The sequence below is a fragment of the Macaca fascicularis genome, chromosome 4, assembly GCF_037993035.2.
Source record: "Macaca fascicularis isolate 582-1 chromosome 4, T2T-MFA8v1.1".
Taxonomy (NCBI): domain Eukaryota; kingdom Metazoa; phylum Chordata; class Mammalia; order Primates; family Cercopithecidae; genus Macaca; species Macaca fascicularis.
The window spans coordinates 160,604,338-160,630,045 of NC_088378.1; the positions used below are offsets into that span (position 1 = coordinate 160,604,338).

At 43.9% G+C, this 25,708-nt stretch overlaps 1 long non-coding RNA gene across 1 annotated transcript in view; it reads right to left on the minus strand.

Annotated features, from left to right (window-relative positions):
* The window catches only part of LOC123572830 (uncharacterized), a 49,484-nt gene extending 26,050 nt beyond the window's left edge, over positions 1-23,434 (minus strand). The window contains exon 1 of the long non-coding RNA XR_010586124.1: positions 22,122-23,434. This is a non-coding gene — a long non-coding RNA (uncharacterized lncRNA). The remainder of the gene's footprint in view (positions 1-22,121) is intronic.
* Positions 23,435-25,708: the final 2,274 nt, after the last annotated feature.

The window sequence follows — 25,708 nt, forward strand, 5'->3', positions numbered from 1 at the left end:
CAACAAAGGATTGCTGAGAAAGAACAAAACGTGCCCCTGTGTCCATTCATGTAAACACTTTCTCTACTACTCTTGGTTTGCAGGGATCTGTCTTTGTTTCTCGCTTCTGTAGAAAGAGTATTTAAGTTAAGGCAGGGAGGAATGTACCCTCTAAGCTTCAAGCTACAATAGCAGTAATTTCTCACTTTGGTATTTTGGACATCCCTTGTATTCTCTTGGCATTTATTAGAGGATAGGTAGACTGTGTAGGAGTGCATCCTTTCTTAAGGCTGAGAATCCCTCAGCAAACAGAGGTTGGGGAGTGGACATAGGCTAAGGGCAAGTCTATTGTTCCTTGGGCTCTTAGTGTACACTAAGTAAAAGCTTACTAAGACTACCATTACAAGTGAAACTAAAACACTCATAAAAGTAAAAATAAGTCACCAAACCCACTTTACAGTCACTGCTGTATGAGCCTTTCAGTGAGAATAACACTGGGCAAGTTTCAATGCTTGCCCATAAAGTTAAGGTGGGGAGGAATTTTCTAGCTTACACTTCATCAGAAGGGCCCGGTAGTGTATTTTAAGTAATTCAGAGATATGCAAAGACCCATGCAGAATGCAGAGTAGCTCCTGACCTCATTATATATCTAGATGTTCATGAGTTCTAATTCCACCTCTTACTGCTACTGACACTACTGTTCCAACTCCCCCATCCCAGCCTACACTCAAAGCCAGCCTCATCCACAGTCCCACAGTCTTTCATTGACTCATTTAACAAATATTTATTATGCCTCTGGTATGAGCAAGGCACTCTGATATACTTTGAGGGTGTAAAGATGAAAAGACACTGAATCAAGTGTAGGAGGGGCATGTAAACCAACAACTAGAGTGCAGCATGATAACAGGCTATGGGGGAAAGCCCAAGGAGACCACACAGGTGGGGGTACCTAACTCAGCCTGAGGTGGCAGGAGAGCTGGGGAATTGCATTCCAGGCAGAGAGAGAGCACTAGAGGCAAAAACACAAGCAGGGCTGGGTGTGGTGGTTCATGCCTATAATCCCAGCTCTTTGGGGAGCCAAGGTAGGCTGATTGCCTGAGCCCAGGAGTTCTAGACCAGCCTGGGCAAATAGCGAGACTTCATCTCTACCAAAAACAAAACAAAACAGAACAAAAATTAGCTGAGCTTGGTGTCTCATGTCTGTAGTCCAAGCTACTCAGGAAGCTAAGGCAGGAGAATTGCTTGAGCCCCATGGAGGCAAAGTTTGCAGTGAGCTTAGATTGCACCACTGCACTCCAGCCTGGGTAACAAAGTGAAACTCTATCTCAGAAAAAAAAAAAAGAGAGAGAGAGAGAAAAGAAAAGAAAGAAAGAAAGAAAGAAAGAAAGAAAGAAAGAAAGAAAGAAAGAAAGAAAGAAAGAAAGAGAAAGAAAGAAAAACAGAAAGAAAGAAAACACAAGCAGATAGGAGTGAACATCGTTTCTGATGCAGAAGAGAACAGGAGAAAATGTCATCTAGTTGAGAGGATCTTAAAGACCCTGTGCCTCTGAATGTTTCCTCATTGACTGGATGCTTAAAACAGTCCCATCCCTGATGTCCTTGAGTTAAGGAACAGTCTCTCTCTTTTTTTTTTTTTTTTCTTTTTTTTGAGTTGGAGTCTCACTCTGTTGCCCAGGCTGGAGTACAGTGGTGCAATCTTGGCTCACTGCAACCTCCATCTCCCGGGTTCAAGTAATTCTCCTGCCTCAGCCTCCAGAGTAGCTGGGATTACAGGCATGCACCATCACGCCCGGCTAATTTTTGTATTTTAGTAGAGATAGGGTTTCACCATGTAGGCCAGGCTGGTCTTGAACTTCTGACCTCAAATCATCTGCCTGTCTTGGCCTCCAAAGTGCTGGGATTACAGGTGTGGGCCACTGCGCCTGGCCCAGGAACAGTCCCTTTTAATACTAAAATATTTCTTTGAAGAGATAAAATATATAAGCCTTATTAGCCACCAGTATTTTAGCTTAAATTAGAAAATCCAGAAAGAATACAACATTAGACAAGAAAGTGTTGGGGAAGAGAAAAACAAAGTCAAGAATAGCCCAGGCATAAAAGGTTTACAGTTCATTAGGACAGTTAAAAGTGGGGAAGGTGGTCCTGGATCCTTGAAGAAATCCACACCAACAGAGAAAAGGAGAGTACAGTAAGTCCTCCCTTAACAATAGGTTCTTGGAAACTGTGACTATGTGAAATGACATAGAAGGTACAATGACAAAGAAGGTACAACGAAACCAATTTGAACTTAGGCTAATTGTTATAAAACAGAGTTATGTTTAGAACAAAACACTTTTTATATTAAACATGGAAATAAGTGTGGGCTACACATACATTCAAGAAAGATTGATAAAATTAAGTAAGATAATTATTTACCTGCTTCATCCAGTTCAGGGTTGCAGGTGGCTGGGGCCTGTGCCAGCAGCTCATAGCAAAAGGCAGGAACCAGCCCTGGATAAGGCGCCATCCCATCACAGGGCACACTCACACCTCACACACACTCCCACACTCACTCACACTGGGGCAGTGTGGACATGCCAATTCACCTAACAGGCACAGATTTGGGAAGTGGGAGGAAACCGGATCACCTGGAGAAAACCCACACAGATGTGGGGAGAGCTTGCAAACTCCACACAGATAGTGGCCTTGGCTGGGAATGAATTTTCTTTTCCTCATCAACATTGTAACATTGTTTGAAGACCTGCTGTATTATAAGAGATAGCAAATGGCACTTTAACAACAAACTATGCCATGATTGCCAGCTGTTTAGGGAGAGGTCATGGCACCAGGATGCCCTCGCCATACCCACTGAGCTGTTGAAGGGAAAGCGCTCTTCTCAAAGAAAGGTCTCATCCATGTTGTTCTAGAAGGTCTCACCCATTTTATTATGCTTGAACACAGGCTCAGAGTCATCGTCCATTCCTTCCTCCATCCCTCTCCCAGGCAAGCGGTCTGAAAGCAGTGCTTCTGAAGCTTAAGGAGCATATGGATCCCTTGGGGATCTTGTCCAAGCACAGATTTTTATTCAGTAGATCTGGGTTGGAGCCTGAGAATTTGCATTTCTCACAATCTCCCGAGAGATGCTGAGGGTGTTGGCCCGGAGACCATGCTTAGAGTCACTGGGGTCTAGAAGGCCGTCTTCCCCAGCGTGTCTCACAGCTGTCTTCTTGTCTCCATCCCTCTGCTACTGCCTAGTTCAGGTCCTCTACGACTCTCCTCTGGAGAATTGTTTCCAGGCTCAATCTATTTTCTATGCAGTCTCTGGGCAATATTTCAAAAAGTGAGTATGATGTGTTATACCCTGCTTAAATCCCTTCCAAGGATCCTGTTTGCCAAGGAAGTTATTTTGAAACAAAATATTTTTATTTTTTTAAGCTGAACTTGAAAACAATAATAACAATAAAGATAACAATAATAATAATAATAATAGAGAGGGGGATTTCCCTAGGCTGTCCAGACTGGTCTCAAACTCCCGGGCTAAAGTGATCTCCTCCCCCTCAGCCTCCCAAAGTGCTGGGATTACAGGCATGAGACACCACGCCCGGCCAAGTTGAACTCTTAATACAGAAGCTTTCCTGGAATCCAATGTTGAAAATGTACACAAGCAGCCCTGTTCTGGCCAAAGCTGAGGGGAAATGCCTGGGTTCTTTATCGACTCTTGCTTGCTCAGCAAGCCCTGTTTGCTGGTACTAGCTTTGAGATACCTCCATATAATCCTGGATTCTGGTGACCCATAGGGCCTACCATCCACTCCAGAAGCCATTTCAGGCTGAAGCCATCATGTACCCTGAGAGAGGTTACTCTCATTTTCCTCCTCGGTAAGATGAATATAAAACTGCCTCCTTGTGCAGTTGTTTTTGAAGGTTAGATTGGATCATGTGCTCAGCATAATACCTGGGACATAAGAGGTGCTCAATCATTTTTTCACTTCCCTCATAACATTGACTTAAAACTGCTTTCCAGCTGGGAGTGCTGACTCACTCACGCGATCCCAGCACTTTGGGAAGCTGAGGCAGAAGGATCGCTTGAGTCCAGGAGTTGGAGATCAGCCTGGGCAACATAGTGGGATCCGGTCTCTAATACAATAAATCTAAAAATTAGCCGGGCATGGTTCCAGCTACTCTGGAGGCTGAGGCAGGAGGATCACCTGGGCCTGGGAGGTGAAAGCTGCAGGAGCCATGATGGCACCACCGCACTCCAGTCTGGGTAACAGAGTGAGACCCTGTCTCAACAACAAAAAATGTTTTTTCCCTTGATGAATACAATCATCATGCGCACATTATTGGAAGGGATAACATACTGGCCTTATTAATGCGAGTGGATTTAGCTTAGGCTTTTTTCTTGTGGGCAGGCTTTGCTCTGATTGGAGGTGGGGCATTACTGGAAGAGATGAAGAAGCAACCCTGAGCAACAGAGACAGGGGATGGAGAAGTGGTCAGGAGGGTAGACAGATGGACAAAACCTGGGGCCGAGGCTACTGAAAGACGCACCAGTTTCACGATAATGCTTACCACCAACGTGGGGCCTTTCATATTAATTAACATGGGATGCACAGAAATTTTGAACGAGTTGAAAATTCCTAGACAGTGACCTTTGCTGCATGCCCCAAGTGGCATGTGCACTCAAGGGCATCCAGCTTCCTAGGAAACAGTTCAATCCTGCTTGCCTCACTCAGGCTGTTTCTGATGGCAACAGTTAAGGATGAAGCATGTCCTTTAGACCTCTAGAGAGGTGCCATGGGCCTGGGTACTGTCCCCTGTGCTGGAATACTCATTGCTCAAGGGCAAAAAGCAGGCAGCTGTCTTACTTTAGGCCCTCTCGTCCACATCTCTCCCTACCTTCTATCCCCAGCCTCCTGCCTACCTCCCGGAGCCCTTGTGGAGTGCATCCCAAAAGGACTCTCAATCCCCAGTCTCAGCTAACTGACTTTGGACACCTTTCTAGAATTGTTCTTCCCTAATTCTCCACAACAAGCAGGTTACACAACAGGTGGCAAGGTGCCCCCGGGCAGTCCAGAGGCGTGGTCCAAAATATACACGAATGGGCTGCTTGTTTGCTCTAAACAGGACAGCCTATGTGAAACCTGAACCTTGTCGCCTAAAGGATTGTGGCTGCTTGAGGTTCCTGGTGTTAGATCAGGAGCCAGACTGGGGGCAGGGTGCCCTCCCTGCCCTCCATTGCAAAGGTCTTTCCTCCACAGGAAATCGCGTCAGTCCCAGTCTGGGGCCACCGTGCAGGTCTTGCATTCCTGGGAGTCTACAGAACAGCCTCAGAAGGTCCTATCAAGCTGCGGTATCTCAAAGCCTCCTGCAATGCTATTAACATAAAACCATAATCTACCCTGCAGAGTTAATAATTAGTTACGATCGGTTATAAGCCAAACACATCCCCAGTTCCAGGTGACAACAGGGAGGCTGTGGAAATGCCAGCTGGCTGGGAGGTTAGCAAAGCAGGTGAATGGCAAGTAGGGCAAAGTAAAGCATCCACCCCAATTTGCAGACTGCTGAGGTTGCGCATGCCAGGAGCATTGCATTCATGTCACGGACATTCCTGCGGTCTTGCTTTCTCCCCTTGGAAATGCGTTAGCCCTACAAATTTGCACACCAGCAAGAACTGTAACTAACCATATATTTTTTACACAACGGGACTGATTGCAACAATCTGCACAGGAATTCCCATGAGAAATAGCTGGCTGTCTCACTTCCCCGGATGCTAATGCATACAGGATTCATTGGTCATATACCCTGGATTTAAGAATAGTTACTGGACAACCAACCCAGAGACACAATCATTCCTAATGCAGTCCTGAAGGGCAGGGAGGAAACGGGTGTCTTCTTTCAGGTCTTGGGAGAGACCTGTGAGTTTCAACCTTATTGACCGTCACTCACCCTTAGTGTCCAAAGGGTTTAAAAAGGAGCTGTCTCTAAACACTTTGTTATCCATGGAGGAAAGTTGATAGTGTAGAAATGGAAAGGTTTAAAATTGCCTTTGGTTATCCTAAGTAGCTAGCTGGAGAGATCATTCTGGCTACATCACCTCATACAGTGTAATTTACAAGCAAATATGTTTTGTTCATTGAAAATAAAATTTCCAGACAACTGCCATGTACCCCGCAAAGCACGAACATGTTTTCATTATAATCATTTCGATATTTGTTTCTCTGAGCAGTATTGCATGGGTTCCTCCCTTATTAACTAAACAGAGAACCAAATATGTGTAGCCTTTACATGATGACTATTAAAATGGTTATTTCATTGGAACAATGAAAACTTTTGGTCCACTGGGGAGAAATGCCCCCAGGGCCAAAGGGAGGTACTGAGACCTTTGTCTCTGTCTTCGTTGGCTGCAGGTGCTGTGCCTTCTGCATTTGCCTGCCTGCTCACTTGGAGTGGCTCTTTCCCTCACTTTCAGCTGTCACTTCTAATCCTCCTGAATGAGTGGAAAATGGAAAATGGAAAATACTTGTTCAGATTGTGTTTCATGGGGCCGGGCGCGGTGACTCAAGCCTGTAATCCCAACAATTTGGGAGGCCGAGACAGGCGGATCATGAAGTCAGGAGATCGAGACCATCCTGGCTAACACAGTGAAACCCCGTCTCTGCTAAAAAATACAAAAAAAAAAAAACTAGCCGGACGAGGTGGTGGGCGCCTGTAGTCAGAGCTACTCGGGAGGCTGAGGCAGGAGAATGGCGTGAACCCGGGAGGCGGAGCTTGCAGTGAGCTGAGATCTGGCCACTGCACTCCAGCCTGGGTGACAGAGCGAGACTCCGTCTCAAAAATAAATAAATAAATAAATAAATAAATAAATAAATAAATAAATTGTGTTTCACATAAGTTTTACTCAGCCTTCAAGTAAAGGATTGAATAACTGAGTACATCACAGCACTGTTTAGTGCATTAATTTAGTAACATTGCCTTTATACATTTGGGAATATTCTTATTCTCAGCTCTCTTCGGTGCAGCTGAGAGACAAACCACCTCAGGATGGGTGCGAGGCTACTGTGCTTTGCAGCTGGTTAATAGGCAGAACCTGTTATTTTACAAGGCTGCATGGAAGTCATTAGGAGTGGTGAGAAGTTTAAGAGTTCCAGGTATAATTAGGAAGATAAGGACTCAGATATTCAGCTGACCCTTGAAGAATCTGAGGTCCACATGCAGAGCCTCCAGCTTCCCCATTGCTGGAGGAGGAGTGGAGAAGGAGGTGGCACCCAGGGATGTCCAGCCCCAGACTTGGGGCCATCTGCACTGTGGGGTGGGGACAGGGATGGTAGAAATTGCCATGCACTTCCTTAGGTCAAAAAAAAAAAAAAAGAGAAGACAAAATACAAAGCTTGTCACTCCTGTATTTAAAAAAAGAAAAAGAAAACACACACACACACACGCACACACACACACACGCGCACGCGCACACACACACACACACACACACACAAAAACCCGGGACATTTTATTTTAGGATAAAGTCCAAACTCCTCAACATGTAATATAATTCCTGGTCTAGCCCATTTCCAAGCTTCTCTTTTCACCACTTCCCCAAATAAAACAATGCCACTCCCTCTTCCTGGAATGTTCTCCTTCCCCATCAACTGCCTCTCCTCCGTATCTCAGGTACCCCTCCCACACCCCGCAGGGAGTGATGTGTTCCTCTTCCGGGTCACAGGCTCACTGGACCTGGGAGAGACGATTCGCATCCTGTCCCGAGATCGTACATGGATTTAGCTGGCCCCTTATTTGACTGTGAGGGTCTGGGGACAGAAATGGCAGGTCGTTCATCTCAGCCATTGCAGTGCCTGCTACAGAGACGCTTAATTAATGTGGAATAAATGAATGAATGAATGAATGAATGAATGCACATTTTAATTTATGAAAGCAGACTTAGGGAAAGGTCTGGAATGAAGACAAGCAGTCTTCACAGCTTCATCCCAGTGACAGTGGAGGGAGGGGCGAAGGGGAGAGAGGTGCTCTGGGCTGCTTGTTTACAGACCACATGTTTAAGCCTCAGGCTTTTTCAGTGCCTGCTGCACTAAAACAGGGCAGATACAGCTTCACCAGGCCGGCTCCCCCGTCTTTCCAGCATCTCTGCCTGTCCCGCTCCACTTGCTAACCCTACAACTGGCTTTGCCCTCCACCTTGGCAGAAAGGGTGGGAAAGATTTCAGTTTAGAAACAGGTTGTTAGTGACAGAGCCTTTTCTAACGCCGCTGACAGCGTCCCTCAAATGAAGCATTTCTTCTTCATGCTGAATGCGTGTGTTCTTTGTGTTATCTGTAGGGGAATTTTGAGTTGGTGTTTTTGCCATTTTTCTTTTTAAATTTAGTTGATTTAATTAAGGCATAAGTTAGATACTATGAAATGCACAGATCTTAGTGTTATAATTCAACGCATTTTGACAAATGCATACACCAGTGTCAACTTACACCCCTAATATATCTGTCACCCCAGAAAGTTCCCTCGTGCCCCCTCCCTATCTCCACTGTAAGATAATTTTGTAAAAGTTAAAAATCGAAGTGTTGGCTGCTATGTTGTTTGCATACTGGTCAAAGCAGACTGGCCTTATGTGAGTGAAATCATTATAAATCAATACAATAAATTACTTGATCCAGTACTAAATGTTTTACCACGATGACATGGATTTAGAGAAAAGAAATGCATTAAAATGTCATCTGGGGTGTTGTTAAAAATTTGGATACGTGAGCCCACCCCAGTACCATTAAGTCAGAATTTCTTGGCATGGCATCCAGGAATACATATTTTCAATAAAAGTCCCCAGGAATGCCAATGTGGAGTAGGGGCAGGGGGTGACACCAACCGCACTGCTGGTGTGGAGACCAAAAGAATCTGTTACGACTGGACAGAGATAATCACTGATGGATGGGGAAATGGAGTGCCAGAGAAGTATAGTGGCTTGTTCAAGGCCACACAGGAAATTCATGGTGTGGCTTGCATTTCTGGGAGGGCAGTAGGAAAGGCTGGGATCACAGTCATCCACGACAGCCCAGAAAACTATTTGCCCCTGAGTTGTTAGTAGAGGTGACCAGAACCCAGGGCCAGACCCAGGCCTCAGCTGCCTCCCTCACCTCGTCCTGCTGGACAGTTCTGGAGGCCGCATAGGGAAGGGACTCTGCATCTGATGGAAAGCAAGAAAGGAAAGCACTGCTTATCCCCTCCAGTGTTCAGGCCTCCACAGACCCACAGCCCTGAGGATTCACTGGTGACATTATAATCTGCCCTGTCCTAATTCTTCTCCTCTTGACAACGTACTCTAAGAGACTGAACTGCTTTGGTTGGTGTCGGCGGGGTGGGTGGCAGGCAGGCTTACCACTGACAGAGATAGGTCAGTGCAGACGATTTATCACTCAGTGGAATTCCTCCTTCCCATCTGCCAAATGCACAAATAAATCAGGCATCAGAGCGACACTACTGGCGAACAGTCCAGGTGGGACCGCATCCAGCCGCCCAGCCTCCCCGGCTCCACTGCCATTCAAGCAGTGTTTTGGTGGCACCTCAAGCAGAACTGTCCTTTCTTTCCCCACCCAGACAAACCCAAACAGTTGATAAATTATCAGAATGAGCTGCTGTCCTGATGAACCTTTGATCAGTGTGTGAACCTGATGAACCTCACACACTGGTTGAACCCGAGTGTCAATGTCCAGCCAATGTGTGAGGCTCCCGTTGAGGAGGCTGCAGCGTGAGGCAGAAAGTCAGTGTGTTCAGAAAAGCGTGGAGTCTCTTTAGCCCTCTGTCCCTGTCCCCTCCACAGGAGACAGCATTGGATGACCAGAGCCCACTGGCCAGCTTAGAAGGACATCAACACCAGAATCCAAGGGAAGACAGGACTTCAGAGCAGGCAAGAGGACCTTCCCCCTGCCCCAGGTGAGGGCTATGGCTTGAATGACAGGTATCTACCATGGCAACATGCAGGGGTCCATCAGCCTCAAGCCTCTACCTGGCTGCTCTCACAGCCCCTGACAATGTCTGTCACTCCTAATATGAATTAGTGAGATGGGATTCCATGCAGGGGTCCCCAGATTTGCCCCAATAATGCCTGAGGGGCTCATGGGAGAGGAGGCAGATGAAGTCTCAAGAGCATTAGGGACCCTCTCTCGATTCTGTTGGAATTCTGCTGCCCCCAGGAGTCTGGCTAAGCCACTTTAATCTCTGGGCTTTGGTTTCCTCATTTGTAAAATGCAGGGGTCAAATTAAGTTGTCTTTCAGTTCACTCCCAACATTATGGGTTGCAGTCTACCCCTCCCAAACCAAGAATCTTGCATTTGTTTTGATATATTTTATTTCCTATTGGAGGCAGATCCACTGGGCATACAGCCGAGATGGGCAAAGATCTAGCAATCATTCCAGGTAGGAAGGCAGATGCCTGTTTGTAAGATTCTTAATGGTAGAGCTCTTTCCTTATGTATCTTTGCATCGTTAGGACAAAATAGGTGTTCAGTAAATTCTTGTAACATTAAAGTGCAAATCATATGAAAACCAGGGCTTCATTTGTCCTATTCCTGACTTGCTCTCTTATTCAGAGAAACACTGGGTATCCACAAACAAATATCTAAACCTCATTGCAATTATTATGGTGTGTCTTGAGAAACTTCTAAGGAATATGTACATGCCTCAGAAGCCCTTCTTAAAATCCCTGCCCTCTTTTCTCCAGCTATCTTCCGCCTGCTGTTCAGGAACCTCTTACCCTTTAAACATCCATTCTCAACTTACTTTTCCCAATTTTATGTCACAAAAGCCAGGTGTGAACCAGCAAAAGACTATATTTCCCTCACAGGCATGGGAAGTAGGAGCAAAGACAAAATTGTTCTCAGCAGACCATGGCTAAAGGGAGGAACACCACAAGAGGAAAGAGAACGAAGCCCTATTTATTAACCCTATCATGAGTAAGTGCTGCGTGCATGAATGCATATTGGAATGCTGTCTGCATCATCAGCTTTGCAGGCCAGTTTCCCACACATCCACAGTTTTGAAGCAGTCACCTAGGTGATCTGATTTCAGGAGTTATACAGTGTCCACGGCCTCTTACTATCAACCTAAGATCCATTATTCTAAATACTGTCAGATGCCACATGACATTTCAGTCAAGGAACCGCATACGCGAGAGTCCTGTAAGATCCTAATACTGTATTTTTACCGTACATTTTCTGTGTCTAGATACGCAAATCCTTAACATTGTGTTCTAATTGCCTACAGTATTGCCTATATACGTAGTAATGTAAATGTAAATAGTAGGTACATTCTATGTTGACTGCATGACAATGAAATCACCCCTGGACAAATTTCTCAGAACCTGTCTTTATCCTTAAGTGACACATGAATCTATGTACTTCCATTGCTTTCAACTCAGAGATTTCAGACCTCAGTCAGTCAGTTAGCACCAGAAGCAAGTGGTGGTAACTCCCTATGTGACCTTAGGCAGTCATCCATCTTCCCTATGCTTCTATTACATTGAGAGGGTAAAGAAGTGTCAAGCAATGGTTCTGCCACAATGGGTTGGAAGAACGGGCTTGGGAGAGTTTTTAACTCCTTTAGTTCCAGCCCACTCCATCATTAAATAGAAATAATCAGGAATATTATGAGGTTTAAATAAAATCATAAAATACAAAATCGTAGCAAAAGTCTTGGCCCATAGCAAGCATCTGATAAATGTTGGTTATTATTAATATTGTAATTCTTTACTGTTTCTTTGAGCTTGAATAGCCTACAAATCTCTGAGTGTTGTTTGACTCAAACCAGGAGCTACCTGGGTGAAGAAGTTAAGTGAAACCAGCATGGTTAGCCAGAGTTGCCATTTGAGTGTCTGGAACGCAAAGCACCTCATCAGTGCTTGCTTACGTAATTCATCAATTATAATTGAGAGGAGAAAAAATATGAAATAGAACTACACAAGAGGAAATAAACATTCAGCAGTAAATTGGTACTGGGGGAGTTCCCTATTTCACCTGTCAAAAGGCCAATTTTCCTTGAGGAATGAAATAAGGGAAAGCCCTTATCAGCTGGCAACTGATACCAAAACACTGCTTAGGTGAGTGGCGTGGGATGAAGGTGTGGAGGTAAACCCTGACGTCTTCCCCACTGTTTTGAGGGTCATCTTTCAGGCCTGGTGCTGAGTGGATGGGATTTAGTTGCCTGCTGTGGCTTCAAGGACTGTTTCTAGAGTCTTCTAGGTTTAAGGCCAGCAGTGTTGCGTGACAGCAGAAGCAGCTTCCAGTGATTTCTTGGCTTCCAGCTAATTCTCTATTTGCACTTTTGTTATGGCTACTAGTTTAAAACTCCTCCTTTGTTTATTTGTTTGTCAGTAGGTATGTGAGATGAAGTCAGCCCTCAGCCAGGCTCTGCAAGAAAAGGGGTCACTTTACCTCCTTTGACTCACTGGGTGGTAAGTCTGAACTGAGGCCTTTCTTTATTCCATCTCAGATAAGCAAACAAAAAAAGAAACCTACAAATAAGGTACTTTTCAGAGCAGCAAAGACAGGAAGAATTGGCCTTCCCGTCTTTGCTGCTCTGAAAATGGGTCGGTTGAAAAATCTGGGCTGTTGAAAAGGAAACAAAAGCCCTGAGAATAGGACAGGTCTGCACCCCCCTCCCAGTGCAGGCGACCTTGGATGAGACGGGCACCAGCTCAAACCTCTTCCTTCATGTGCTCGGCCAGCCTTTGAGATGTGTCCCTACCGACAGGTGTCAGAATGAGGAACCCTTAAGAAGCTCAGTTGAGCAGTCTACCAAAGGGAAACCCTGGAAGTCCAGAAGATTTGCTTTCTCATTGTAAAGTACAGTGTTTTAAAGAGCCTTGAAGGTCTGATGAAAACCCAGTATCACTCCCTGTGGCTTGTCAAATTTCTACTTTCATGAGATAAGAGGGTCTAATGAAGAGAACGAGGGCTTTGGACTCCGCAAAGCTTTGGTTCCGTCTCTGCATGTACTAGTTTAGGTGGGCTACAGCACATGATTTAACTTCTCTTAGGCTCTCATTCATTACCTGGAAATAATACTAATGTATTAAAAATAATAATAAGTGTATTACAAGGCTACTGTGAAAAATGAATCTGAGATAATAGATGACATATACTCAGCAGAGTGGTCCAGGATAACCCTTGATCAAAGTTACACATTGATCACCAGCTGGTAAACTGACCCTTTCAGACTGGCCCTTCACCTCCGATGGCCCTCAACTTGCAAAAAATTCTTGGTTGGGACTTCACATGGGGCCTTCTAGAAAGGAAGCAAACCTAGCAGCCTATTGGCGTACAGTGGGCCAATTTCTGTGGTGAAGTAAATAAGTTACTAAAAGCATAATATTTGCCTGGGGGCTTTCTGGTTGCTGTTTGGAATTGAAGGAGTAATATAATAATTATCATAGGAATAAATACACTAATTCAGGCAAATAAGTGAAACCTCTCAAGTTTTATTATTCACTTCCAAATAACTTGATGTACCTGCAACTTTAAATATACAAAAACAAGAAGTAGAATCCACAGGCTAGAATTTTCCCTGACCTTTCCTATGGTAAATCTTATGCTTCAGATGCTAAGCATATCAGATTCTAGTATTCAACAAGTTGAAAAATGAGACATAAAACAAATATGATTTGGGGCGGGGATTATTTCTCTCAAAGACAGAATTGCTAAGGAATGATGTTTTAATACTCTGCCTCGAAGAGTTAAAGACTATTTCACGGAAAAATGTAGTAACCGATTTTTGTTTCACCATTCACAATGTCATTCATTGAGTCATTTATTTTAAAAAGTGTTTATTCTGTTTTATGTACTGTGTAAGATGTTGGGGATACAAAGCTGAGTTAGACATGCCATTGGACGTGGCCTCAACCCTCCAGGAGCCAGCACAGCTAACAAGCCCATATGTTGCAATGGGACAGTGGGTGTCTGGATACACTGTGGCCAGAGCTGAGGGGAGGGGAGCTCCCCTCTCACCAAGGGCATCAGGAAAGGCTTGATCATGCACAAAAGAGCTTTTGAGTTGGTGCTTAAAGAAGGAACAGAGTTTGCTATAAAGAAAAGAGAAAAAAAAATTAAAAATCCAAGCAGAGAAAACAGAATGAAGGTATAAAAGTACAATAGGTGGACCAGGTGTAACAATGGTAGATGAAGCATTGTGTGTGTGTGTGTGTGTGTGCGCGCACACACACCAAGTGGGGCACAGGGTTGAGAATATGGGTAGACAGAATCCATTGCGAGTTTAGAACAAATGAAAAAAGAGAAATACACAAGTGTAAAATGTAAGAGGCAGATGAGTCCAACAAAGGCAGGAATTTCTTTCAAGACACAAATACGTGAACATGAGGAGAAGGAGTATCTCAGAATGCAGATCATTCCTTGATGAACCCCAGGACCAGACAAACTGGGGTAGATTGTGGTAAATTGGTAATAAATTGTGCTGTGTACCTGCTCGGCCTTCCTTAGTCCTCTACCTACAGCTGTGTGCAAACTTTTTTTTTTTTTTTTTGAGACGGAGTCTCGCTCTGTCACCCAGGCTGGAATGCAGTGGCGTGATCTCAGCTCACTGCAACCTCTGCCTCCTGGATTCAAGCAATTCTCCTGCATCAGCCTCCTGAGTAGCTAGGATTACAGGCGCGTGCCACCACGCCCGGCTAATTTTTGTATTTTTAGTAGAGACGGGGTTTTATCATGTTGGCCAGGATGGTCTCGATCTCCTGACCTCATGATCCACCCGCCTTTGCCTCCCAAAGTGCTGGGATCACAGGCGTAAGCCACCATGCCCTGTCCTGTGTGTAAGCTTCTGAAGGTAGGGTGCAAATTTCATAGCAAGCAAAAACAACAATGTTAAAAAAAAAAAAAGTGCACCTAAAGCGGCACCCTAGTGACTCCAATGATTGCCTGGGTGATGATGTGAGATGTTATGGAATAGGTACACACCTTTTTTTTCCACTTTGGTTTAATTATTAAAAGGATGTTTTTGTTGTATTCTTGATTTCAAGAGGCATACATGTTATGATTCAAAATATGGAGATGGAGGCTTAAAGAAGGAAATGAAACTTTCTCTGTATATTTTATACATAAAACATAGGAGATGCTGTTTTTAATTAGCTTTCTGCTTTTGCTTTTGTGCTTCCAAATGGTTTCTCATCGAAGAGATCAGAAAGAAAAGATTATCTTATATTTTGTTGTAATTCTTATATGTTTTTAGTTTTCATATCTAACTCTCAAGTCCATACTGATTTTGTTTTTAATGAATGGATCACCTGAGGTCGGGAGTTTGAGACCAGCCTGATCAACGTGGAGAAACCCCATCTCTACCAAAAATACAAAATAAGCCGGGCGTGGTGGCACAAGCCTGTAATCCCAGTTACTCTGGAGGCTGAGGCAGGAGAATCGCTTGAACCCGGGAGGCAGAGGTTGCAGTGAGCCAAGATCGTGCCATTGCACTCCAGCCTGGGCGACAAGAGCAAAACTCTGTCTCGAAAAAAATAAAATAAAATGATCTTACGTAAGGTAAACTCGTGGCACGTTTATGAGCCTTGGGCCTATGTTTCCCTTTAAGCCAATCGTTTATCCTTCCTCTTACCGGAAGTTTTGTCCATTTCCTATTTTTGAGTTACGAACAGTCGGGCATGTGTTTCCTGGGTGGTTTTCTTGCAGTCATAATAAAGTATGATTGTTAAAGCCATTCCTCCTGTTCCTGTTATTTCTGTCCCCCAACTGGCTAACACAGCCTAGGACTTTTGCCCCACTGGCTACCTCCTCAAGTCTGCTTGTGTTGCCAGCAGCTTAGAAATAAGAGCATGGTCTGTGGAAAGTGCCCCCATTCGGATCCCTCTGGAGGATTTTAGCAACAGCTGGGCCTCTCTGACACATTCCGATGCAGGATATCCTGAGTACCTTGCCAACTGAGGATGGGGTGGGACTATCCCAAAAGATATCACCCACCCACTCCCATCCCTTGAGCAATGACAGGCCTTCATTCATTCTTAAGCAAACGGTGTGCTCCAGGATACAGGGATGAATGAGATACAGTCCCTGCACCAAGGTTCTCATTCGCCCTTCTAGAATGCTTCAGAGGATCTGCCTACTTGAGCAACCTCATGGGGTGACATCATGGGAATCTACCCAATCTCATTCCATTTACTCACTAAATATTTGTTGAGCTCCTGCTGTTTGCCAAGAACTGTGCTAGATGCTGGAATACCAGGTCTCAAGGAGCTTGTTGCTGAATGGAGGATAAATAGGTGGGGACAGTAAGATAAGAGCCCAAGTAGGTGAAAGTGTTAGACCTTAGATGTTAGGAGTTTCTGGGTTATTCAGTCCAGCCTGCCAGGGGTTTATCAGCTGCATTAACAACAGCATTTCTTTTACATTCAAAGTAAGAGCAAAGTCAGTGGTAATCTAGTGCACCTGAGATTCTTCAGCGTCACTCTAAACTCCCTTCAGACCCAACTTTCAGAGTTACAGAGGAAATCAGTTGGGGCGAATGAATGAATGGTTCAGAGATTTAAAAGAAGTAAGGGACGAGTAAACGATTGGGTCCACTTGCCCAGGAACTGTGACTGGCTGCTTGGTTTCCTAGCAGTCAAAGCCAACAGCCACAGCCTGGGATGGGATAACACAAGCCAAGTACCAAAATAAATTTTTTCCCTTTTATCTCAGTGACCCAAATCCATGGGCCCCGCCGATGTTTGTTTTGACTTCTTGGTTCTGAAGCCTAGGGCAGTTCTTGTGTGGCGGCTGTTTGGTTGACAAATCTTTTAATGGACAAATTAGCAAGCTCTTTATGTGCTCACCTGTTAGCAGACCACCTTCAGCCTTGCACAAAACACTGGAGAGTAGGCTGCTCCCCTCACCCCAAACTGCAACCAATCCTTGATTATTCTACAGATAAAGCTCAGAATAATCTCAGCTCCCTCTAGTCAGTTGATGGGGAAAAAAGTGTTGTGGTGAGGATTGTCCATTTTTGCATTAAGGAAGGGAAAGGAAAAATGCAGGAGGGTGAAATAGAACTTATGCATGTAGCTGCTTTTTAGTAACCATCCAAGCACATTTTCTGGAGGAAATTCAAAATTAAAATGAGATTTTAAGATTTCTTTTGCAGTTTTATAGCCCCTGCCTTTTTTTGTTCTGGGCCACAGCATGATGAATAATCAATAATTGGTTTTAGAACAGATCTTTGCTTCTTGCCAACCCCTTATTTTGAGATATTTTCTTCAACCCTCTTTGTTTCCCATCAACTGACGTCAGCGCTGGCTGCATGGCCTCCTATGTAGCTCTAACACCCCAACCTCATTCCCCCAGAGAAATAAGTCCTCTTGTGTCTGATAGTTCACACATTTTAACCACATAGTATTGTGCTTCTAACATGGGGGTCGAGGTGAGGTAGGGGATGATGTATGTCTACGACTCCATCTTGTTGCTATCTGACACCTCTTCCTCAACTTCAATCTGCCAAGCAGATTAAAGTACAGGGTCGCGCACTACTACATTGGCAAAGATAATTCAAATCTTGTCCTTGAAGCTTTTCTACCTTCCCTTCAATTCTTCATCGCTTACAGTAACTATTGACTCTGCTCAAGGCTGTACGTGAGCTTCTGGGAGAGGGAAAATACCAAAGATGAATGTTTCCAAGCAACAGAGATCCAGATTCATTTAGTGCTTCCCAAGACTCAATTTATTTATACGTAACATGGGATAATCCCCCACTTCTGACACTGTTGTAAGGACTGGAGATAACATAAGGGCATTCGGCTGAGCTTTAGAAGTGGAGGCACTCAACAGTTAGTAGCTATGTGCATTATCATTGTCACATACATCAATGTCTACATTTAAAGTTGTGGCCCAAGCATCTCTGACCCAGCAAGAAGGTCCAAGCAACTGCTCTGTTTCTTCTCATAATTGGTGACACAAGTAAAAGAAACAAGAGAGAAGGGGGTTAGGGGGATCCCTCTAGTGGAGGAGTGAGTGAAAATTACCCCAACTCCCATTTTCTTTTTTTATTTTTGGGATGGAGTCTCGCTCTGTCACCCAGGCTGGAGTGCAGTGGTGTGATCTTGGTTCACTGCAACCTCCGCCTCCTAGGTTCAAGCAATTCTCCTGATTCAGCCTCCTGAGTGGCCGAGATTACAGGCGTCCACCACCACACCTGGCTAATATTTCCTATTTTTTAGCAGAGACCAGATTTCACCATGTTGACCAGGCTGGTCTTGAACTCCTGACCTGGTGATCCGCCCTCCTCAGCCTCCCAAAGTGCTGGGATTACAGGCGTGAGCCATTGCACCCACCACCCTCCCCCATTTCTATTCCATCTGGCTGCTTAAAAAAAACAAAAAAACAAAAAAACAAAAAAAAAACTTATGTATTTCGTACTCCTTTCTTAGCTCTACTACTTTTCTCCTCTGTCTTCTCACTCTCTTCTCTGCTCTGCTCCCTAAGTTGTCACAAGAACAATTTGTTCTCTAGGTCCCCAGCGAAAAGAGCCCTGAATCAGTCACCTGCACAGGAAGCCATCTGAGCACCACAGCACAGGAGGACGGGCAGGCCTCATGGGTGACTGTGCACACACAAGCCTTCCCAGGATGCCCTTGACTTGGAATTCCATTTTCCAGAGTCCAATTATACAGACCCAGGGAAGTGGCCAGAACCACTCTCTCCATACTGCCTCCCTTATGAAGAATTCTTGAATAAAACAAAACACATCAGGCTGGGGGCAGTGGCTCATGCCTGTAATCCCAGCACTTTGGGAGGCCGAGGTAGGTGGATCACCTGAGGTTAGGAGTTCGAGGCCAGTCTGTCCAACATGGTGAAACCCTGTCCCTACTAAAAATACAAAATATTAGCCTGGGCGTAGTGGCAGGCGCCTGTAATCCCAGCTACTTGGGAGGCTGAGGCAGGAGAAAAGCTTGAACCCGGGAGGCGGAGGTTGCAGTGGGCCGAGATCATGCCACTGCACTCCAGCCTGGGCGACAAGAGTGAGACTCCCTAGGCAACCTCATTCATTCAATATGTGTTTATTAATTACCTACCTTGTGTCAGGGACCAATGTAGGCTCTGGAGATATAACATGACACAACTGGCAAAGCCCATGCTCCAGTGGGATTTACATTCCAGCATGGGAAAATCAGATGACGAACAAACATATGAATGCTGTGAAAAGGGACCGGTCAGGGAGTAGAGAGTGAGAGTGGAGGGTGCTCTTTAAGAAAGAGGGAAGCAGGTATGTGATCACCAAGAAGATGCCACTCGAGAAGAGACTTGCTAGAAAGAAAAGTGAGTCAGGTGGGCGTCCGGAGGAAAAGCATCCCAGCAGAGCAAACGGTAAATGCAAGCAAATGTCTGTCGTGAGAAACGGCTTCAAGTGTTCAACAACAAAGAGGAGAAAAATGAGATTGCAGCAGAGTAAGAAATAGGGGAGTGGCAGGGGATGAGCTCAGAGAGGAAGCCAGGGACCTATCAAGTAGGGACTTATTGACCATGGCTAGGAAAGTGAATTTTTTTTTAATGAAAGGAGCGCTACTGAAGAGTTTTGAGCAGGTGTATGCAATTCAACTTAGGGTTTAACTTGTTTAGGCTACTCAGTGGAGAAAAGACCATTGGAGAAGCAGGGCGAAAGAGCAGAGTCCTGCTAGGAGCTTATTTGCACAGCACACAGTTGATGATGTTGGCAATAATTAGTGGTGTGGAGTCCATGCAGGCTGTTTTGCTCAATCTCTCCTCCCACCAACCCAGAGAGAACTTCAAATTCCTCAAAAAGATAGCAAAAGCCACAGCAACCATTGCCTATTTTATGAAGATGTCTTCATGTGGACAGGAGGGAGAGACTATATCACAATCAGGGCAGCACACCTTGTCGGAGGCATCATTTGACCGTCATGCTCTCCTTATCCTCTCTTTGGTAGACATCTCTCTTCTTCCTGCATGCCTGCTTCTTATCAACTTAAGATTGCTTTCCTCTCGGCTATGCAAAGATGTTCATCTCTGCCCCAGCTTCTGCTTTCAAAAAGCACGGCATCAAATCCCCCATCGTATTCAGAAAATGAAGTTCCCTTTCATTAACAAGATCTATTCTCTCCTTAAGGCAATGTAGGAGACATCCATTGTTACTTGAGTGTGGTTTTGCCTTCTCCCTTCCTGCTTCACACCATTCATCTGAACAAGGTGAGAACCTCAGTGAGACTGAGGCAAAAGTCTCAATCAGATGAGGTTTATTAAGCCAACTTTATAGCACATCTGGAAAAAAACTCAGGCCACAGACACATCTGTGGCTATTTTTCCAAAGGGGTTTTTAGGAGGTATAGTATTTATACATTTTTTTTTTCAAAGGGAAGAAGGCATGTAGGAAGTGGGGGCAAGCAGGCAGTAAGGGGAATGATTACATTCTATGGAGATTTTAGTTAGTGCCCAATAAATCTACATTTTGTGTAAGATAAGGTGAATGTTTGCAGAGAAAAAAGGGAGTAAAGGAGGAATCAGGAGGTTTCTTGTCTTGTCTTTGTTCTGCACCTGGGAAGACAGGCCTGTATTCTATATTATCATATGTTAGTTTTAGGAGCTAGACTTAGATTGCAGACCTAAAGTTACAATTGGCATGCCCTTGTTTATGGGAGGGCAGAAAAGAATCTTCCTATGAATGATCTGCAGGGGCAGTCCTTTGCAGATGTCAGAGACCTGGCTAATGAGGAATGCTGGTAACAGCTATTTATTTGAACTCTTGTATGACTCAACCTCCAGGCTAAACCTTCCTTTTGCTTAAGGAGTTTGGAGATCCTGAGATTTTCTTTTTTTTTTTTTCCCACTCTTGTTGCCCAGGCTGGAGTGTAATGGCATGATCTTGGCTCACCACAACCTCTGCCTCCCGGGTTCAAACGATTCTCCTGCCTCAGCCTCCTGAGTAGCTGGGACTACAGGCACACGCCACCACGCCAGGCTAATTTTTGTATTTTTAATAGAGACAGGGTTTCACCATATTGGCCAGACTGGTCTTGAACTCCTGACCTCGTGATCCACCTGCCTCAGCCTCCCAAAGTGCTGGGATTATAGGCGTGAGCCACCGTGCCCAACCGATCCTGATATTTTTTATATTTTGCTTTACAAAAGTATTTTTCCAAAAAGAATTCTGCTGGTTGAAATTTTTATCTCATCATACCTATATTTAGCATGTATCTCTTTTAGTCTGTTAGTAATTCTGTTTGTTCATGATAATGTTCTCCAATAGACTTAAACTTCCTAAAAATAGGCAGTCTCATTTATTTCCATACCTTCAACATTGGTACAGAATCTGTCACTTAATCAATCTTGGTAGAATAGAACCAAACAGACAGAAATCTTTTTCTTACTATTGTCTGATGAACTACAATTCCTAGATTTGGTTCTAATCAGTTGAATTTTTTTTTTTTTTTTTTTTGCAGAGCTTTGTAAAATTGCACACAAACTAGTGAAGCGGCGGCATTGTCTGAGGTAAATACCCGAGGTTCATCATCTTACACCAAGGAAATCGAGGATGTGGACACACAAGGAGTGAGTTTAAGACAGGAAGTTTAATAGGCGAAAGAAAGAGGAAAGCTCCCTTGTGCAGAGGAAGGGGTCCAGGTTCACAGCAAGATGCGGTTGGTTTTATACATGAGCTTGAGGAGGTGGTGTCTGACTTACATAGCATGCGAGAGATTGGTTGGACCAGGTGTGCCATTTACATAACACGCAAAGAAACTGGCCATCCCACCCTAATCTTTTATTTTGCAAGCGTCTTCTCTACCTGACCAGTGCCACGTTACCTATTCCCTTATTGCACAAGTGGTGACAAAGGAAAGGGAAGATGAAGCCTCCATGTTGGATACGCCTGGCTCCTAGGTAGCCATTTTCTATTGGCACAGCTGCAGGCATTAACCTGTGCAAGCTTCTAGCTTGCTTATCTGTGTCTGCAGCTTGATTTTTCAGGCTGCTCTTTGTTAGAAAAGAAATCATTTGGGTGCTGCTTTTTATTAAAAGGGAAACTTTGCTGAGGACTCTCTTTCCTTCACTAACTGCCTAAATTGTTTCTTTCTAGCCCCTGTATCATTAAGAACTCAGGATTTCTAAGTAGAGCATAGAAACTTGACTATCAATAGGTCTTGATTGAGATGATAATAAACACTCACCTTTCTCCTTCTCCTCCTTCTTCCCGTTCATCCTTGGGTAGTTTGCACCACTCATTGAGCCTCCTCTTGTTTTGTCAATTAAATTGCCTGCAACAGTCTCAGGAGGGAGTTATCAGTGTTCCATGGAGAATGGAAACTTCTTGAGGGTGGGGAGCTCGTCTCTCCATGTTCTGTTCAGCACCTGGGACACGTTGCTTTTGGTGTCACTCCAGGATATATGCTTCCCGTAGCAATTTGTCTAATTGTGCTGAGCATAAAGTGGATGAAATATATAATTTGATAGGTTCCTTTGACTGCAGTATCTGGTTACAGAGCTTTGTATGGAAGGTGTTGATTGGCTGTTATATGTTCTACTGTCACCATCTCCCTGTCAACATCTCTTTGACAGAGAATTGGGGATGGAGGGCAGCCACAAGGCAGCAGCACAGACAGCACTTATCTCATGTTGTCGGTAAGAGAGGCCTTTAAAAAGGGACATTGCAAAGCACAGCAGATCTCTTGTGTCTAGCTTCATCTTGACATATATAATGCCAAGCATTAAATTCGAGTTTGTTGATATTACCCTGTATTTTTAAAAATAATACCAAGGAACCTCAATAAATGGTCATTGGATTCCCTGGTAGGTAGAAGAGAAGCTATGTGAGGGGTAAGGGCTGGGTCCAATTTATCTTTGCATTCCGCAGACCAATCTTGCACACTGCCTTATCTCATGGCAGGTGCCTTCTGAGTGAATGAAGAAACTATCCTTGTGCGTTTCCTGCCAGGCTGGCTTTATCTTGCAAATTGCAGAGAAATTATGACGTATCATATTCTTTTAGACAGCCAGGGAATAAAAATCTCACAATTTTCTTTAGTCTTAACATCCGGGGCTTAGTAATTCTTCCTGCTGGGAGGCTATTCCTCTCTTCTGAGTCTCATCAGCTACTATATGTTTAAAAATTGTCATATTGTTACCCCATTCCCAGACCTTTGTCTTTAACCACTTAAAAAAGAAATGCTGTAATTCCACCAGAAAAATCCTAATTAGATGCTTAGCTTCTGAAACAAAGGCTTAATGAGTGAGGTCTTGTTCCACCCCCAGGGTGTTGACAAGGTCCCTCCTCATCTGTGAGTCTCCCACCTTGAGCTGGCAGGACTCCTACCACCCAGAAAGTGATAAACCAACAGGCCTTGCCCCTAGGGGTAATGCAAACTAAGAAGGCAACAGAAGGCAGGGCCCCCTCAGAGCAATGAGATAACCTACCAGCCTGTGGGGAGGACTTCCTTCCCTGTGTTTTCTAACCACATCCTCGGTTGGAGGCACAAAGGAGAGAGTTGAAGCCTCAATTAGTTATTTGAAGTACTCTGCTTTTATCTACTGACCTTATCTGTATGATAATTATGTAGTAACAGCTCAAAGGGCAAATACTCACTGAATCCTTCACCAGAGAAAAAAAGACCAGTGTGGAGGAAATAATACTTTGCAATAGAAGACAATTATTGATTTGGGCTTCATTCTCTATTGATGAGCTCAGTATCCCTAAGTCCAGGTCTTATGAGTAATAAATAGAAAATTATTCCTTCTGTTTTACAACAGAGCAGGTACACCAAGATGAACATAGATTCTGGCCTTTTGATTTAGAGATTGCCTCCTTCAAACTCAGGGTCATACAGTTCTCTTTGCCAAGCTGAATTTTCTGCTGAATAAAGGTGCTACAAGGACAGCAAATAAAGTCTGTAGTCTCGTTATGTTAATTTAACAAATGCCATGTTCATGAGTCACAGCTGGGACACACCTAGTCCCTGAGCTGCAGAGAAACCAGACGCTAGGCACTGTGTGTGTGTCTTCACTCTGTTGTACTTGCACAGACTGACTTCACCGGATATTGAGATTTTCCCCTTTGACTTATATGGTCACTAAGAGGACCTCACTCACAGAAACCTAAATCAGAGGCAAATAGGAGGAGCATCACTGTAGCAGATGAAGCTAGCTGGGCTATTACTGCAGGATGTGTTTGATGGGAACAGGCTCTGAATATTCACCTTTCCCCTCAGCCAGAACTCTTAACACTACAGTAATCTTAAGAAAGAGTTCTAAATCTCATGAAGCCAGGGGAAAACCTGATGGAGAAAAAAGGGGCGTGAGTATTCTAACATAATCCTGTGTTAGAAAGATTAGTGAAAAGATGAAGAAAATACATTTCATCCATTTTTGTGGTTTTCAATATTTATTTGTCTAAAAAGCTTTTTAAAGAAAAGGGAAAACTGCTGGAACTTTCTCATACAACTCAGGGCACAAATATATATGCCGACAAAGACACATATAGTTAATTTAAATTGTCTGAATCAGAACATATTTGAAAAACATTTCCTCACTAATTATTCAAGCCTCAGCGTAAAAGCCTCGGGACTCAAACATCATAATAAATCATCCACTAGGATATCTGCATCAGACAACCAGGGCAAAAATAAAAGCCAGCAACTCACATCAGCCTAACTCATAGTCCATTTCTTTCTGAGTAAATTGTTAAGATTTGCATCTTGTCCCCAAAATGATTCTGGAAACTATAAATTTCTATTGATAATTGGTCAAATTAAAATACTGAGTTTCAGTACATGAGCGAAATTTATTAATCAAGATTATAGCAGACTTGCTTGTGTATCTTTTTCCTTTTCCAAATTTCAAACAGTGTTTGAGCCTTTGCTTTCAGAATAACCATAATCACAAACATTGATCCGTATTTAATAATTCGAGGTATACACATTTTTTAGCGTGCCCCAGGAAATAAGTTTTTCAAAGGCAAAGTCCATGCTGTAGTCAATATATTATCTCAGGGCTCAACACTATGTCTCATAGTAGCTGGCCAGTAACAAATGTAGAAACGAATGGATAGTTTTGAAAGCACACTCAGACTAAGTGAGGAGATACTTCAACTAGTTAATTTCAAAAAGCAAAGTATGAGTGTATTAACTCATGGGACACATATTTCAAACGCTCTAGTTTTTTCACAAGTAGTGGAGTGCTCAGGAAAAGGCTTCATAGATGAGGCCTGCCAGAGAGCAGGTGGCATCTTCAATTGACTCATTGAATCATTCACTCACTCATGCATGTATTCAATCAGCAAACATTTATTAATGACCTTACCATGACAAGTCACTGTGACAGGAGATGTGACAATGTGTAAGATCCACTCACTGCCTTCCTGAAATCAGAAAGATAATACACACATTATTCTTTTCTCTTCTATTGCTTTTTGATTTTCTTGGTAGCCACCAGAATTTGTTGGTAGAAAAACAATGACTGTATCTGCTACAGGTAGTTGTTCATATTCCCTTAGAACAGAATTTCTTAACCTCAGAACCATTGACATTTTGGACTAGATAATTTTTCTGTTGTTGAGAGTGGTCCAAGTTACCATAGGATGTTTAGTAGCATCCCCGATCTCTACACCACTGGACTCCAATAGCACCATTTCCCCAGTTGTAACAATCAAAAATGTCTCCAGACATTGCCAACTGTCCCCTGGAAAGAAAAATCATTTGCAATTGAGAACCACAGGTGGACAAAAGAAAGTGCTATGGATGACTGAGTAGGAAAAAAAGAGAAA